At 48.3% G+C, this 18611-nt stretch overlaps 1 pseudogene; it reads right to left on the bottom strand.

The window, feature by feature from the left end:
* Window positions 1–3287: 3287 nt before the first annotated feature.
* The window catches only part of LOC135529498 (selenocysteine-specific elongation factor-like), a 46157-nt pseudogene continuing 30833 nt past the window's right edge, over window positions 3288–18611 (bottom strand).

Here is an 18611-nt window from a genome sequence, read left to right on the forward strand (position 1 = left end):
GTGGAAAAGAACATGAGTATTGATCTGGAATATGGCTGGGCCACTGCTCGACTCCTATCTTGTTTTTGGTGGCGAGGAGGGGGTAGGGGACACTCACTGTCTGGGCCTGCTTTACTGTCTGGGCATGCGAGTGTGGATTGAGACCAAGAGTTCTGTGTCTACTCTGTAAGGGGATCGGACATGTCCAAGACGCTCCATCTCCACATCCCAAAATAATCCTGATTCAACAAAAAAGCCATACGGTAATAGAAACATTTCCACCATGACATCCCACTCCCACACCCGGGCTGCCGTGGGGGCTATCCTGTCTGTCCCTCAAATCATTCCTAAACACCCCCCCCCCCACCGCAGAAAAGGAAAAATAAAGGAGATAAATAAATAAATAAATTCTAATGGCTCATTTCCGTGGGACGCTACCCTGCAGCTCTGAGCCTGACTGCAGTGGAGACCCAGTTTAACCCACTCCACCGCGCCCCCTCCTTCAAAACTCCCAGTCTGTCCACCCCCCCCCCCCCCCTTCGGTACGGAACGAGAATCTGAGTTGGGAGTGTGTCTAATCTGATTTCCTCACTGCATTTCCCCTCCTGAAGAACGAACACACAGTCTGACCTGGCTGTATAATACACACAAAGGTGAGGCTGGATCCAGCTCACAATATTGATATGAATCTGTATCAATGTACACCATCAAAAACAACAGAGGAGGAAGATGGGATGTGTTTGTCCTACATCATCACTCACTGTGTCTGCTGCTCAATGTCACCCTTCCTCCTTTCATCCCCTCCTCTTCCTCTGTTGTCTCCACCATCCCCCGCTCCCTCTGTGTGCCTTCCTACGATGAAGCTGATTAAGATGCAGAGACGAAGCGAGGGAAGGAGAAAAGAAGAGAGGGAGAAAAAGGCCTGAAGGGAATCTTTTCAGCACAGTAAACACTGAGTGAATGAACCTATCAGAACATTGACACCAGCGGGCGCGTTTAGAAAACAGGTGGGGAGAGGAGAGAGGGAACGAGAGAAGGAGAGGTGCAAGGAGAAGACGAAGGAGAGTTCACACTAAGTAAGAGCAGTGCTAGTAGGCTGTCACTCTGTGTGTGTGTGTGTGTGTGTGTGTGTGTGTGTGTGTGTGTGTGTGTGTGTGTGTGTGTGTGTGTGTGTGTGTGTGTGTGTGTGTGTGTGTGTGTGTGTGTGTGTGTGTGTGTGTGTGTGTGTGTGTGTGTGTGTGTGTGTGTGTGTGTGTGTGTGTGTGTGTGTGTGTGCTTGTCCTGTGTGTCCACAGAGAGAACAGTCGGCGAGCCCAATGTCAATCAAACAGGATTCTAATTAAAAGTTGCTGTGAGAGGTAGATGATTGGGAGGGAAATCTCTATCAGTCCCATTTTCACATGAATGAGCTTTTTAATTAAACTGAACAGCTAATGAGAGGCTGTATCACAACGATGGGGTGTTTTACCAGACAATGGGCCATTTACAGGAAATTAGAAACATGAGAGAAGATGATGACATAGCGTAGACAGAGAGAAACCAAAAGGGAGAGACAAAGTTAACAGCAGAGAGGGAATCATTGTAAACAGTAAGAACGTGTCTATTCTTTGAACCTGTTATGTTGTTTCTGTTCTGACAGAAGTTCAAAGAATCAGTGAAAGGACGCAACAAAGACTAGATGGAATTACAGACCACTGTACATAAAGAGAGGAGAGTGAGAGAGAGAACATGTTTGTAATAGAGTTTGCAGACAGAAAATAAAAACAGCAGGGAGGGATATGTCAGATCAAAAACTGAGAAAACTTTCATCAGTTCTGCGTCTGTGTGTGCGTGTACTGTATGTGTGCCTGTAACGTATGTGTGCCTGTAACAGTGTGTTTACTGTATGTGTGCCTGTAACAGTGTGTTTACTGTATGTGTGCCTGTAACAGTGTGTTTACTGTATGTGTGCCTGTAACAGTGTGTTTTTATGTGTGCCTGTATGTGTGCCTGTAACAGTGTGTTTACTGTATGTGTGCCTGTAACAGTGTGTTTACTGTATGTGTGCCTGTAACAGTGTGTTTACTGTATGTGTGCCTGTAACGTATGTGTGCCTGTAACAGTGTGTTTACTGTATGTGTGCCTGTAACAGTGTGTTTACTGTATGTGTGCCTGTAACAGTGTGTTTACTGTATGTGTGCCTGTAACAGTGTGTTTACTGTATGTGTGCCTGTAACAGTGTGTTTACTGTATGTGTGCCTGTAACAGTGTGTTTACTGTATGTGTGCCTGTAACAGTGTGTTTACTGTATGTGTGCCTGTAACAGTATGTGTGCCTGTAACAGTGTGTTTACTGTATGTGTGCCTGTAACAGTGTGTTTACTGTATGTGTGCCTGTAACGTATGTGTGCCTGTAACAGTGTGTTTACTGTATGTGTGCCTGTAACAGTATGTGTGCCTGTAACAGTGTGTTTACTGTATGTGTGCCTGTAACAGTGTGTTTACTCTATGTGTGCCTGTAACGTATGTGTGCCTGTAACAGTGTGTTTACTGTATGTGTGCCTGTAACGTATGTGTGCCTGTAACAGTGTGTTTACTGTATGTGTGCCTGTAACAGTATGTGTGCCTGTAACAGTGTGTTTACTGTATGTGTGCCTGTAACGTATGTGTGCCTGTAACAGTGTGTTTACTGTATGTGTGCCTGTAACAGTATGTGTGCCTGTAACAGTGTGTTTACTGTATGTGTGCCTGTAACAGTGTGTTTACTGTATGTGTGCCTGTAACGTATGTGTGCCTGTAACAGTGTGTTTACTGTATGTGTGCCTGTAACAGTGTGTTTACTGTATGTGTGCCTGTAACAGTGTGTTTACTGTATGTGTGCCTGTAACAGTGTGTTTACTGTATGTGTGCCTGTAACGTATGTGTGCCTGTAACAGTGTGTGTGTTTACTGTATGTGTGCCTGTAACAGTGTGTTTACTGTATGTGTGCCTGAAACAGTATGTGCCTCCCTGCTAATTTTTCCTATTGAAGGTTAATTAACGCTAGCAGTAAAAAGCCAAAGGATTCCAAATCAAAGGAAGTAAACAGTATTTCAGCCACAAAGCAGCTTCAGGGGATTCTGCATATTACAGATATAAATAAAAGAGGCACAAAACAATTAAGGACATTTGAAACACGCTCTTGAAGTACGTACTGCAGTCATTTTACTTTCCCCTCACCTCTGTCCTGTTGTACACACTACTAGAATGTCATGTGACTAAAACAAAGTAGAGAAAGAGTAAGGTGGCCTCTGTGGACCTATAAACACAAATACACAGGCCTCTGTGGACCTATAAACACAAATACACAGGCCTCTGTGGACCTATAAACACAAATACACAGGCCTCTGTGGACCTATAAACACAAATACACAGGCCTCTGTGGACCTATAAACACAAATACACAGGCCTCTGTGGACCTATAAACACAAATACACAGACCTCTGTGGACCTATAAACACAAATACACAGGCCTCTGTGGACCTATAAACACAAATACACAGGCCTCTGTGGACCTATAAACACAAATACACAGGCCTCTGTGGACCTATAAACACAAATACACAGGCCTCTGTGGACCTATAAACACAAATACACAGGCCTCTGTGGACCTATAAACACAAATACACAGGCCTCTGTGGACCTATAAACACAAATACACAAGCCTCTGTGGACCTATAAACACAAATACAAAGGCCTCTGTGGAGCATATAAACACAAATACACAGGCCTCTGGAGCATATAAACACAAATACACAAGCCTCTGTGGACCTATAAACACAAATACACAGGCCTCTGTGGAGCATATAAACACAAATACACAGGCCTCTGTGGAGCATATAAACACAAATATACAAGCCTCTGTGGACCTATAAACACAAATACACAGGCCTCTGTGGAGCATATAAACACAAATACACAGGCCTCTGGAGCATATAAACACAAATACGCAGGCCTCTGTGGACCTATAAACACAAATACACAGGCCTCTGTGGAGCATATAAACACAAATACACAGGCCTCTGTGGAGCATATAAACACAAATACACAGGCCTCTGTGGACCTATAAACACAAATACACAGGCCTCTGTGGACCTATAAACACAAATACACAGGCCTCTGTGGACCTATAAACACAAATACACAGGCCTCTGTGGACCTATAAACACAAATACACAGGCCTCTGTGGACCTATAAACACAAATACACAGGCCTCTGTGGACCTATAAACACAAATACACAGGCCTCTGTGGACCTATAAACACAAATACACAGGCCTCTGTGGACCTATAAACACAAATACACAAGCCTCTGTGGACCTATAAACACAAATACACAGGCCTCTGTGGAGCATATAAACACAAATACACAGGCCTCTGGAGCATATAAACACAAATACGCAGGCCTCTGTGGACCTATAAACACAAATACACAGGCCTCTGTGGAGCATATAAACACAAATACACAGGTCTCTGTGGAGCATATAAACACAAATACACAGGCCTCTGTGGAGCATATAAACACAAATACACAGGCCTCTGTGGACCTATAAACACAAATACACAGGCCTCTGTGGACCTATAAACACAAATACACAAGCCTCTGTGGACCTATAAACACAAATACACAGGCCTCTGTGGAGCATATAAACACAAATACACAGGCCTCTGTGGAGCATATAAACACAAATACACAGGCCTCTGTGGACCTATAAACACAAATACACAGGCCTCTGGAGCATATAAACACAAATACACAGGCCTCTGTGGGGCATATAAACACAAATACACAGGCCTTTGTGGACCTATAAACACAAATATACAGGCCTCTGTGGAGCATATAAACACAAATACACAGGCCTCTGTGGAGCATATAAACACAAATACACAGGCCTCTGTGGAGCATATAAACACAAATACACAGGCCTCTGTGGAGCATATAAACACAAATACACAGGCCTCTGTGGAGCATATAAACACAAATACACAGGCCTCTGTGGAGCATATAAACACAAATATACAGGCCTCTGTGGAGCATATAAACACAAATACACAGGCCTCTGTGGAGCATATAAACACAAATACACAGGCCTCTATGGAGCATATAAACACAAATACACAGGCCTCTGTGGAGCATATAAACACAAATACACAGGCCTCTGTGGACCTATAAACACAAATACACAGGCGCAATGCAGACAGACAAGACCATACACAGAGGAAATATCATGGACACAAGATGTGTCAGATGAACTAAGTAAGTGGCATGTAAATTAAGGTGGCAGGTAGCTTAGCGGTTAGAACGTTGGGCCAGTGGGCAAAAGGGTCAATCTGTCGATGTGCCCTTGAGCAAGGCACTTAACCCTAATTTCCTCCTAGCACTATGGCTACTAGTACTATGACTGACCCTGTAAAACAACACATTTCACTGCACCTATCTAGAGTGTTCGACAATAAAACATAACTTTTTTTAAACACATACTGTACATGATTCTAACGATGTAGTACATTTGTCAATATACAGTACATTGACAAAATATGCCATTGATTACAGAAAGTATAAAAGTATTTAGAAAGAATATGCACATTCACCCCCCCCCCCCCCCCCACACACACACACACACACACACACAAATAAACGTTCTCAAATAAACATCTCATGCACACAGGAACGGTTATGGGCTGTGAATGCGACTCAGCGATCTGCACACTGCGGCCTGTGGGCTATAGTAGAGGGCACGGAGCAGGGCATAACAACCACAGAATCTCCATTCTGCATGTGCCACTTCAAAGACAAGGGAACTCAGTCAATTGCAGCCAGTGGGCAAGCAATGTAGGAGTTGGGGAGGGAGCGGTGGGGGCTGTGTCGGTACAACAACGCTATTTTGGCTCCCGGAGTGCCAGGGAAGCAGGACGGATGGGGTAGAAAGAGGGGAGTGGAGAGGGAGAAGTATTGAGAGGAGGTAGATATGGTTGATTTGGGGCAGCGCCGTGTGCGAGTCAACGCTCCCAATCTGTGAAACCAGAGGGAGACGAGAGGATCTAATTACAGAGGAGAGACGAATCAAATTAGAGACAGGAGAGGATTAGTGAAACAGACAAAGTTGTGTTACTTCTGTAAGAGAGTTGAGCTCGGCTGACACAGGGAGGAAGAGGAGGCGCAGAAACTTGGGAGAGGGAAGGTGATAAAGAGATGGATACAGAGAGATGGATTAGGAAAGGTTTGGCTGGTGCTGCAGAGTGGATATACTTTAGAATAGATTCCTACACCGAACATTATATATATATATTCTCTTTATCTAGTCTCTCATCCTTTGCATTTACCATCTACTCTCTCTGTTCTTCTTACCATCCTTTACTATCCCGCTCTTTCCCCACCTCTCTCTCTCACTCCCTTTCTCTTCCATTCTCTCGGTTTCCCTCAGTCCCCATCCCAGCCCTATCTGATTGGCAGTAGGCCACTGTTTTCATAAACACAGTTTTGGAGGGCCAGCATACATACATAAACAGCAGCTCTGCAGTCTGGCGTGTCAGGTCTCCTCCAAACCTCCGTCACTCACTCTGCTTGCCGGTCTAAAAGCACCCCCCCGTTCCCGAGCCCCCCCCCCCCCAGACCTCCTCCTTGGGCCTGCCTGACAGCCCTAGACGGGTCACAGACGGTCAGAACAGCCCTGATCCAGACCCATGTTTAGGTCCCCAGCACAGCCTCCTCTACCATAGCCCCCCCCCCACACACACACAAGAACCCTGGCTGGTTTGAGCTTGTCAGGCCAGGATTAACTCTGTATACAGTCTGCTGCTATTACAGTCCATACAGCACAGCCTTTAGGCCACAATAAATCCTCTACTGCCCTGATCTGATAACATTACTGTAGAGTTTCAACAAAGTCTCTTTCACTATGATAAAGTACTGTATCAGGAACACTGTTAACACAACACGTACATACTGAACATATACACATAACATGCTATCATATAAATAGCATCTCAGTTGTAGTTTAGAGAGATACATGCAACAGAATATAAAACACAGGAGATTGGTGGCACCTTAATTGGGGAGAACGGGCTTGTGGTATTGACTGGAGCGGAATCCATTCAGCCACAAGAGCATTAGTGAGGTTGGGCATTGATGTTGGGCGATTAGGCCTGGCTCGCAGTCGGCGATCCAATTCATTCCAAAGGTGTCCGATGGGGTTGAGGTCATTTGAATGGGGGTCCACATACTTTTGGTGATGTAGTGTCTCTATGGCGGTGGTCTTTTCATTACAGTATTTTCACTGCAGGAACATATGAACAATATCTCTCTATCCACAGTCAGACAGACAGTCAGACAGGTCAGACAGTCAGACAGACAGTCAGACAACTTTGACATGTGGCATAGTAAAGATGATATTTTCTATTTAAAGGACTAATCCTAAAACACCCTTCATGGTTGCAGCAGGTCAAGAGTAAAGCTGAACAACAACTCTCTATGGAGCATCCATGAGCTACACCTTTAAATAGAGATGCACGTCTACTAAAGTAATAAGAATAGCATGAAGCACATATCTAAAAATGCTGTCATTCAGGGTTAAAGGTCAAATGAAAATGAGGTTTTCATGGAGAAGGAGTGAGCGACCCAAAGACAACACTGACAAGCTCTGTGACATCACTTCCGGGATGGAGTGTGCAGCCTACTCTTTTAGGTCATCCAGTGAGGAAGAGGAATTTTCACACGACCTTTCACATCTCATTCTAAGCAGAAGTCTTGCTCCAATCTCACATCCTTGTGACTACCCCCACCCCTCACTCTCAGACCCCCACTCACATCGTGTACCCCAATCTCCCTCCCCACAACCGGGATAAACACAGAATGCCTTAGGGGCTTCCCTAATACAGCCAGTAAAAGCCCCTCTGTCCGCCACCTAACCCCTGACCCCAACCCTGCTATTTGAACATGGTGAAATAACCTCCACACTGAGTTAATGATGATGATGATGAAGATGATGATTATGTTGGGTTAGAAGTTCATTTACTGATAGAGAGAGGGAGAGAGCGAGAGGGAAAGCGCTAACACAAACGTCTGCCAACTGTTATATTCTGAACATTCAATCTGTAACAATGGCAGTCCAGAGCCATGATGTCACCATGCTGTCATGATACCCTACTGGCCCCCGATCAAAGGTGACATTGACTGATCAGCATGGTGGGATTGCCAGATTGGGCCACAGAATTCCCCCACACCCCTCCTCTCCCTGAGGCCAGGTCACAGTCTACTACACAGAGCATTCACGGTTAACTGTGACAACACTTGTGTGCAGTCAATGTGGCATGGGCATAATTAGGGACAGGAAAGTCAAGAGTAAAATGGTTCTGTGGTTAAAGAAATTTGAATAAAACACGAACCGCAGAGGGAAAAGGGAGATCCATCTCTTGTTGTCTCCCTGACAAACTGTGGTAGGGAGGGAAATAAATACATAATTTAATCATAACTGTGAAACACAAACTGCTTATGGACTCTTGTCAGCTTGTGTCTGAAACTAAGTTTGGCTTAAACATTTTTCATCCCTGTTCTCTTCTCTTTCACCCCCCCCTTTATCTAACCCTCCATAACTCTACCTCCCACAGATCTCTCTCTTCATCTCTCCCCATTTCTCTCTCCCTTCACTGTGATGTGTGTGTGCAGTAGTTGGCCCAGGGGAGAGAATTGGTGTTGCATGTCCATGACAAATTAACGACATCTCTCTCTACTCGAACAACAAAGAGCTATTGCTTTAGTATACACACAACAGGGCTAGTGTAGGTGAGACGGGTGGGAGGCACAAGGCCTTAAGGTGGAGTAATGATGCAGGGTGGAATAGATAGACACAGGAGGAGAGGGCAGGAGCAGCATGACGAGTGAAATCCTTTTAGCATTCATTGCAGACAGGATTACCTGAAACTTGCATTCTGAAACGTGGTGCTCATTCACTTTGGGTCAGATACACAACAGCACAGTAAACTCCGGACATTAAAAGATAAAATGATCTGCACTAAAACACTGATATCAGACTTGAATTCTTCACACGCTCTCATTACACTCAGTAAACACAAACACTCTGTACTCTTAAGTCTACGTTCCCTTACCGTTAATCTCTCTCTCTCTCTCTCTCTCTCTCTCTGCATGCTGGGAGTGATTGGTGCATGCTGGGAATTGTTTGAGTGAAGGAGTGCGTGTGTTGTGGAGAGTTAGATATTCACAACTTTCTTTCGGTTTGCTGTTTCTTGGTGGCATTTTTTTGGTTTTCTTCTGTGCATGAATAAGGTTATTATTATTGTTGTGGTAGAATTAGGTATTTTGTTTTTCGTACCGAAATTACCCTGATTTTGGCGGGGATGGCAGCCCGAATGGGGATGCCGTCCCTGTCACTTCGGCACGGCTTTAGGTGTGTTACTGAAGCTGCTGTCACGGTGGAGGAATTTCTGTAGGAGAGATGTAGGAGAGATGGTAGGCTATGAGAATACTGCTTATGCATCCCGGATGAATAAAGCTGTGGTGGTATTTCTTAAAGAAGAGTGTCTGGTTGATCGTATGGTTGAGCATGGCGTACTTCTTAAAGAAGAGTGTCTGGTTGATCGTATGGTTGAGCATGGCGTACTTCTTAAAGAAGAGTGTCTGGTTGATCGTATGGTTGAGCATGGCGTACTTCTTAAAGAAGAGTGTCTGGTTAATCGGATGGTTGAGCATGGCGTACTTCTTAAAGAAGAGTGTCTGGTTGATCGTATGGTTGAGCATGGCATACTTCTTAAAGAAGAGTGTCTGGTTGATCGGATGGTTGAGCATGGCGTACTTCTTAAAGAAGAGTGTCTGGTTGATCGTATGGTTGAGCATGGCGTACTTCTTAAAGAAGAGTGTCTGGTTGATCGATGGTTGAGCATGGCGTACTTCTTAAAGAAGAGTGTCTGGTTGATCGATGGTTGAGCATGGCATACTTCTTAAAGAAGAGTGTCTGGTTAATCGGATGGTTGAGCATGGCGTACTTCTTAAAGAAGAGTGTCTGGTTGATCGTATGGTTGAGCATGGCGTACTTCTTAAAGAAGAGTGTCTGGTTGATCGTATGGTTGAGCATGGCATACTTCTTAAAGAAGAGTGTCTGGTTGATCGGATGGTTGAGCATGGCGTACTTCTTAAAGAAGAGTGTCTGGTTGATCGGATGGTTGAGCATGGCGTACTTCTTAAAGAAGAGTGTCTGGTTGATCGTATGGTTGAGCATGGCGTACTTCTTAAAGAAGAGTGTCTGGTTGATGGTTGATCGTATGATGGTTGAGCATGGTGTACTTCTTAAAGAAGAGTGTCTGGTTGATCGGATGGTTGAGCATGGCGTACTTCTTAAAGAAGAGTGTCTGGTTGATCGGATGGTTGAGCATGGCGTACTTCTTAAAGAAGAGTGTCTGGTTGATCGGATGGTTGAGCATGGCACTTCTTAAAGAAGAGTGTCTGGTTGATCGGATGGTTGAGCATGGCATACTTCTTAAAGAAGAGTGTCTGGTTAATCGGATGGTTGAGCATGGCGTACTTCTTAAAGAAGAGTGTCTGGTTGATCGATGGTTGAGCATGGCGTACTTCTTAAAGGAGAGTGTCTGTTGATCGTATGGTTGAGCATGGGTTACTTCTTAAAGAAGAGTGTCTGGTTGATCGGATGGTTGAGCATGAAGCGGTTCAAAAAAGAGTGTCTGGTTGATCGGATGGTTGAGCAGGTTATGTCATTTAAAGAAGAGTGCGGCAGGTGTTTATGTTTTTGGACTCACCGGAGCAGACTTTAGACTTATCGTTTAAAATCAAGTATGACAATAGAATGTGATGGCTTATGCTTGGGTAGTCAATGGTGTTTTGAGTGAAGGATGTTGGTCACAAGCGGATGCTTGAGCATGGCGTACTCCTTAAAGGCAGAATGTTTAGCACAGGTGTTCATTGCTGCTTTTCCCACTGATCAACAAGGGTTCACGATTTCACGCCTGGGCCCACCGTGATTAGGGAGATGAGCAATTAGAGCAGCCACAAGCACCTGTTGCGCTTTGTTATCCGTGTTGAGGGCACGGGGTTGCAACTTGTATTAGAGGGAAAGGTTATGTCAGGAAAAGTACAGGTTGCTCCCACAAGAGAGTGCTTAGGTTCATGTGGAGCTAGGCTCCCAGGGCGTGGAGGAGATGCCCACTACGAGTGCTTAGGTTCATGTAGAGCTAGGCTCCCAGGGCGTGGAGGAGATGCCCACTACGAGTGCTTAGGTTCATGTAGAGCTAGGCTCCCAGGGCGTGGAGGAGATGGAGTGCTTAGGTTCATTATGCCCGGGCGTGGATGAGTGTTACTTAGGTTCATGTTGGAGCAGGCTCCCAGGGCGTGGAGGGAGAAGGCTAGAGGAGGGGTTCATGGTCATGTAGAGCTAGGCTCCCAGGGCGTGGAGGAGATGTCCACTACGAGTGCTTAGGTTCATGTAGAGCAGGCTCCCAGGGCGTGGAGGAGATGCCCACACGAGTGCTTAGGTTCATGTAGAGCTAGGCTCCCAGGGCGTGAGGAGACTACGAGTGCTTAGGTTCATGTAGAGCTAGGCTCCCAGGGCGTGGAGGAGATGCCCACTACGAGTGCTTAGGTTCATGTAGAGCTAGGCTCCCAGGGCGTGGAGGAGATGCCCACTACGAGTGCTTAGGTTCATGTAGAGCTAGGCTCCCAGGGCGTGGAGGAGATGCCCACTACGAGTGCTTAGGTTCATGTAGAGCTAGGCTCCCAGGGCGTGGAGGAGATGCCCACTACGAGTGCTTAGGTTCATGTAGAGCTAGGCTCCCAGGGCGTGGAGGAGATGCCCACTACGAGTGCTTAGGTTCATGTAGAGCTAGGCTCCCAGGGCGTGGAGGAGATGCCCACTACGAGTGCTTAGGTTCATGTAGAGCTAGGCTCCCAGGGCGTGGAGGAGATGTCCACTACGAGTGCTTAGGTTCATGTAGAGCTAGGCTCCCAGGGCGTGGAGGAGATGCCCACTACGAGTGCTTAGGTTCATGTAGAGCTAGGCTCCCAGGGCGTGGAGGAGATGCCCACTACGAGTGCTTAGGTTCATGTAGAGCTAGGCTCCCAGGGCGTGGAGGAGATGCCCACTACGAGTGCTTAGGTTCATGTAGAGCTAGGCTCCCAGGGCGTGGAGGAGATGCCCACTACGAGTGCTTAGGTTCATGTAGAGCTAGGCTCCCAGGGCGTGGAGGAGATGCCCACTACGAGTGCTTAGGTTCATGTAGAGCTAGGGGCGTGGAGGAGATGTCCACTACGAGTGCTTAGGTTCATGTAGAGCTAGGCTCCCAGGGCGTGGAGGAGATGTCCACTACGAGTGCTTAGGTTCATGTAGAGCTAGGCTCCCAGGGCGTGGAGGAGATGCCCACTACGAGTGCTTAGGTTCATGTAGAGCTAGGCTCCCAGGGCGTGGAGGAGATGCCCACTACGAGTGCTTAGGTTCATGTAGAGCTAGGCTCCCAGGGCGTGGAGGAGATGCCCACTACGAGTGCTTAGGTTCATGTAGAGCTAGGCTCCCAGGGCGTGGAGGAGATGCCCACTACGAGTGCTTAGGTTCATGTAGAGCTAGGCTCCCAGGGCGTGGAGGAGATGCCCACTACGAGTGCTTAGGTTCATGTAGAGCTAGGCTCCCAGGGCGTGGAGGAGATGTCCACTACGAGTGCTTAGGTTCATGTAGAGCTAGGCTCCCAGGGCGTGGAGGAGATGTCCACTACGAGTGCTTAGGTCATCATGTAGAGCTAGGCTCCCAGGGCGTGGAGGAGATGCCCACTACGAGTGCTTAGGTTCATGTAGAGCTAGGCTCCCAGGGCGTGGAGGAGATGCCCACTACGAGTGCTTAGGTTCATGTAGAGCTAGGCTCCCAGGGCGTGGAGGAGATGCCCACTACGAGTGCTTAGGTTCATGTAGAGCTAGGCTCCCAGGGCGTGGAGGAGATGCCCACTACGAGTGCTTAGGTTCATGTAGAGCTAGGCTCCCAGGGCGTGGAGGAGATGCCCACTACGAGTGCTTAGGTTCATGTAGAGCTAGGCTCCCAGGGCGTGGAGGAGATGTCCACTACGAGTGCTTAGGTTCATGTAGAGCTAGGCTCCCAGGGCGTGGAGGAGATGCCCACTACGAGTGCTTAGGTTCATGTAGAGCTAGGCTCCCAGGGCGTGGAGGAGATGCCCACTACGAGTGCTTAGGTTCATGTAGAGCTAGGCTCCCAGGGCGTGGAGGAGATGCCCACTACGAGTGCTTAGGTTCATGCTAGGCTCCCAGGGCGTGGAGGAGATGCCCACTTACGAGAGAGCTAGGCTCCCAGGGCGTGGAGGAGATGCCCACTACGAGTGCTTAGGTTCATGTAGAGCTAGGCTCCCAGGGCGTGGAGGAGATGCCCACTACGAGTGCTTAGGTTCATGTAGAGCTAGGCTCCCAGGGCGTGCTTAGGAGATGCTCCCCATGCCCTACGAGTGCTTAGGTTCATGTAGAGCTAGGCTCCCAGGGCGTGGAGGAGATGCCCACTACGAGTGCTTAGGTTCATGTAGAGCTAGGCTCCCAGGGCGTGGAGGAGATGCCCACTACGAGTGCTTAGGTTCATGTAGAGCTAGGCTCCCAGGGCGTGGAGGAGATGCCCACTACGAGTGCTTAGGTTCATGTAGAGCTAGGCTCCCAGGGCGTGGAGGAGATGCCCACTACGAGTGCTTAGGTTCATGTAGAGCTAGGCTCCCAGGGCGTGGAGGATGCCCACTACGAGTGTTTAGGTTCATGTAGAGCTAGGGCTCCCAGGGCGTGGAGGAGATGTCCACTACGAGTGCTTAGGTTCATGTAGAGCTAGGCTCCCAGGGCGTGGAGGAGATGCCCACTACGAGTGCTTAGGTTCATGTAGAGCTAGGCTCCCAGGGCGTGGAGGAGATGTCCACTACGAGTGCTTAGGTTCATGTAGAGCTAGGCTCCCAGGGCGTGGAGGAGATGTCCACTACGAGTGCTTAGGTTCATGTAGAGCTAGGCTCCCAGGGCGTGGAGGAGATGCCCACTACGAGTGCTTAGGTTCATGTAGAGCTAGGCTCCCAGGGCGTGGAGGAGATGCCCACTACGAGTGCTTAGGTTCATGTAGAGCTAGGCTCCCAGGGCGTGGAGGAGATGCCCACTACGAGTGCTTAGGTTCATGTAGAGCTAGGCTCCCAGGGCGTGGAGGAGATGCCCACTACGAGTGCTTAGGTTCATGTAGAGCTAGGCTCCCAGGGCGTGGAGGAGATGCCCACTACGAGTGCTTAGGTTCATGTAGAGCTAGGCTCCCAGGGCGTGGAGGAGATGCCCACTACGAGTGCTTAGGTTCATGTAGAGCTAGGCTCCCAGGGCGTGGAGGAGATGCCCACTACGAGTGCTTAGGTTCATGTAGAGCTAGGCTCCCAGGGCGTGGAGGAGATGCCCACTACGAGTGCTTAGGTTCATGTAGAGCTAGGCTCCCAGGGCGTGGAGGAGATGCCCACTACGAGTGCTTAGGTTCATTTGGAGCTAGGCTCCCAGGGCGTGGAGGAGGTGCCCACTACGAGTGTTTAGGTTCATGTAGAGCTAGGCTCCCAGGGCGTGGAGGAGATGCCCCACGAGTGCTTACGAGTGTTTAGGTTCATGTAGAGCTAGGCTCCCAGGGCGTGGAGGAGTGCCCACTACGAGTGTTTAGGTTCATGTAGAGCTAGGCTCCCAGGGCGTGGAGGAGATGCCCACTACGAGTGCTTAGGTTCATGTAGAGCTAGGCTCCCAGGGCGTGGAGGAGATGCCCACTACGAGTGCTTAGGTTCATGTAGAGCTAGGCTCCCAGGGCGTGGAGGAGATGCCCACTACGAGTGCTTAGGTTCATGTAGAGCTAGGCTCCCAGGGCGTGGAGGAGATGCCCACTACGAGTGCTTAGGTTCATTTGGAGCTAGGCTCCCAGGGCGTGGAGGAGGTGCCCACTACGAGTGTTTAGGTTCATGTAGAGCTAGGCTCCCAGGGCGTGGAGGAGGTGCCCACTACGAGTGTTTAGGTTCATGTAGAGCTAGGCTCCCAGGGCGTGGAGGAGATGCCCACTACGAGTGTTTAGGTTCATGTAGAGCTAGGCTCCCAGGGCGTGGAGGAGATGCCCACTACGAGTGCTTAGGTTCATGTAGAGCTAGGCTCCCAGGGCGTGGAGGAGATGCCCACTACGAGTGCTTAGGTTCATGTAGAGCTAGGCTCCCAGGGCGTGGAGGAGATGCCCACTACGAGTGCTTAGGTTCATGTAGAGCTAGGCTCCCATGTAGTGGAGGAGATGCCCACTACGAGTGCTTAGGTTCATGTAGAGCTAGGCTCCCAGGGCGTGGAGGAGATGTCCACTACGAGTGCTTAGGTTCATGTAGAGCTAGGCTCCCAGGGCGTGGAGGAGATGTCCACTACGAGTGCTTAGGTTCATGTAGAGCTAGGCTCCCAGGGCGTGGAGGAGATGTCCACTACGAGTGCTTAGGTTCATGTAGAGCTAGGCTCCCAGGGCGTGGAGGAGATGTCCACTACGAGTGCTTAGGTTCATGTAGAGCTAGGCTCCCAGGGCGTGGAGGAGATGCCCACTACGAGTGCTTAGGTTCATGTAGAGCTAGGCTCCCAGGGCGTGGAGGAGATGCCCACTACGAGTGCTTAGGTTCATGTAGAGCTAGGCTCCCAGGGCGTGGAGGAGATGCCCACTACGAGTGCTTAGGTTCATGTAGAGCTAGGCTCCCAGGGCGTGGAGGAGATGCCCTCTGCCCACTACGAGTGCTTAGGTTCATGTAGAGCTAGGCTCCCAGGGCGTGGAGGAGATGCCCACTACGAGTGCTTAGGTTCATGTAGAGCTAGGCTCCCAGGGCGTGGAGGAGATGCCCACTACGAGTGCTTAGGTTCATGTAGAGCTAGGCTCCCAGGGCGTGGAGGAGATGCCCACTACGAGTGCTTAGGTTCATGTAGAGCTAGGCTCCCAGGGCGTGGAGGAGATGCCCACTACGAGTGCTTAGGTTCATGTAGAGCTAGGCTCCCAGGGCGTGGAGGAGATGCCCACTACGAGTGCTTAGGTTCATGTAGAGCTAGGCTCCCAGGGCGTGGAGGAGATGCCCACTACGAGTGCTTAGGTTCATGTAGAGCTAGGCTCCCAGGGCGTGGAGGAGATGCCCACTACGAGTGCTTAGGTTCATGTAGAGCTAGGCTCCCAGGGCGTGGAGGAGATGCCCACTACGAGTGCTTAGGTTCATGTAGAGCTAGGCTCCCAGGGCGTGGAGGAGATGCCCACTACGATTAATGAGGTACAGGAGGGTTTTCATGTAGAGCTAGGCTCCCATGTAGTGGAGGAGATGCCCACTACGAGTGCTTAGGTTCATGTAGAGCTAGGCTCCCAGGTAGTGGAGGAGATGCCCACTACGAGTGCTTAGGTTCATGTAGAGCTAGGCTCCCAGGGCGTGGAGGAGATGCCCACTACGATTAATGAGGTACAGGAGGGTTTTCATGTAGAGCTAGGCTCCCATGTAGTGGAGGAGATGCCCACTACGAGTAATGAGGTGATATGGGTATCTCTTCAGATATGACAGCTGCTGATGATGACCTAGTTTATGTTCTAGAGGAGGTAAATGAGTTTCTGGATCAGACTTTTGGGAAATCTGTCAAATTGGCAGATTATTTTGATGTTGATAAGTTTTTCTCATTGGTTTCTCTGTGGGCTCTTCTGCTTTTCTTTTCTCTTTTCTATATGGAAGTACTAAGGGTAGGTTTTCTTAATATTAATGGGGGAAGGGACAGGAATAAGAGGGCTTGTGTATTAGAAGTAATAAAACAGAAAAGGCTTAATGCAGTTTTCCTACAGGAGACACATAGTGATGAGGAAAATGAGGTTGACTGGGGTATGTGGTGGGATGGGCAGCATGTACTCAGTCATGGTACTAATTTCAGTGCTGGGGTGGCAATCTTGTTTTCCTCAGGCTTAGGGGTGACTGTGGTATCTACAACAGAGATTGTCAAGGGTCGGGTTTTATTGGTCAAGGTGGATGTTATGTTTTTTTTTTTTTTTTTTTAAAAATGTTTATGCTCCTAATGTGGGTACAGAGCGTATTGCTGTTTTTGATCAAATAAAGGAAACCTTAAGACAGTGTGACCAAGAGGGGTGTATGGTTTTAGGGGGTAACTGGAATTGTACAGTGGATTTTACTGTTGATCGCACCGCTGAAGAACCTCACCTGCGGTCAGCCACCTGCCTGTCTGGCCTATTAACTGAGTTTGAGCTTTCTGATGTGTGGAGAGTAAGGAATGCAAAAGTTAGGCAGTACACATGGCTAAAAATTAATGAAGGTCGTGTCAGTGCAGCAAGGTTAGACAGGTTGTATGTATCTGAGCAATACTGTAGTAGGGTTGGAAAGTGTGCCGTTACTCCTGTGGTGTTTTCTGATCATCATATTGTTACTGTTGATATTCACTTGTCCTGTCCACGAAGGTCATCACCTTACTGGTATTTTAATGTTAAATTGTTACATGATGTCATGTTTTGTGAAAGGTTTTTGTTGTTCTGGGAAAAATGGAGGGTTATAAAGGGGAATTTTGAGTCCTCGAGACAATGGTGGGAGGTTGGGAAGGCCCAAATACTAGTATTTTGTCAACAGTATACTGCTCTGTCTCAAATTGAAGTTAAAGAGACTATCTGAACAGGACATCAAGTCTATTGAATTGAAGCTGCTCACTCAGAACGACCCTGGACTAGTCATGAACTTACAGGACAAGAGACATGAACTGAGGTCGTTTCTGCATGAAAGACTGAAGGGTGCCTTGATTAGGTCTCGTTTCGCTTCTCTCAAGGATATGGATGCTCCTAGTGCTTTTTTTAAAACCTAGGACAGTCGACATTTCAACGTAAACAGATGGTCTGCCTTCGTCTCCCTGATGGGAAGGTGACCACGAATGATATTAAAATGCGTCAACATGCCGTGGATTTCTACTCGTCCCTTTATAATGCGGAGGATTGTGACTCTCTGTGTACTGAACAGTTGTTACATGGTCTTCCTCAATTGGGACCTGAGCAGAGAGTCGCATTGGACGCTGACATTACACTGCAGGAGCTGTCCACAGCAGTTATGCAGCTCTCAACAGGCCGAGCCCCTGGCATTGATGGTTTACCATCTGTGTTTTATAAGCACTTTTGGGGGTCTATTGGGGAGGATTTTTATGAAGTGGTGTGTGAATCCTTTCATGAGGGTCTCTTCCTGTATCCTGTCAACGTGAGGGTTCTCTTCCTGTACCCTGTCAACGTGAGGGTTCTCTTCCTGTACCCTGTCAACGTGAGGGTTCTCTTCCTGTACCCTGTCAACGAGAGGGTTCTCTTCCTGTATCCTGTCAATGTGAGGGTTCTCTTCCTGTACCCTGTCAACGTGAGGGTTCTCTTCCTGTACCCTGTCAACGTGAGGGTTCTCTTCCTGTATCCTGTCAACGTGAGGGTTCTCTTCCTGTACCCTGTCAACGTGAGGGTTCTCTTCCTGTACCCTGTCAACGTGAGGGTTCTCTTCCTGTACCCTGTCAACGTGAGGGTTCTCTTCCTGTACCCTGTCAACGTGAGGGTTCTCTTCCTGTACCCTGTCAACGTGAGGGTTCTCTTCCTGTACC

Source organism: Oncorhynchus masou, chromosome 5 (assembly GCF_036934945.1).
Source record: "Oncorhynchus masou masou isolate Uvic2021 chromosome 5, UVic_Omas_1.1, whole genome shotgun sequence".
In the NCBI taxonomy this organism is placed as follows: Eukaryota; Metazoa; Chordata; class Actinopteri; order Salmoniformes; family Salmonidae; genus Oncorhynchus; species Oncorhynchus masou.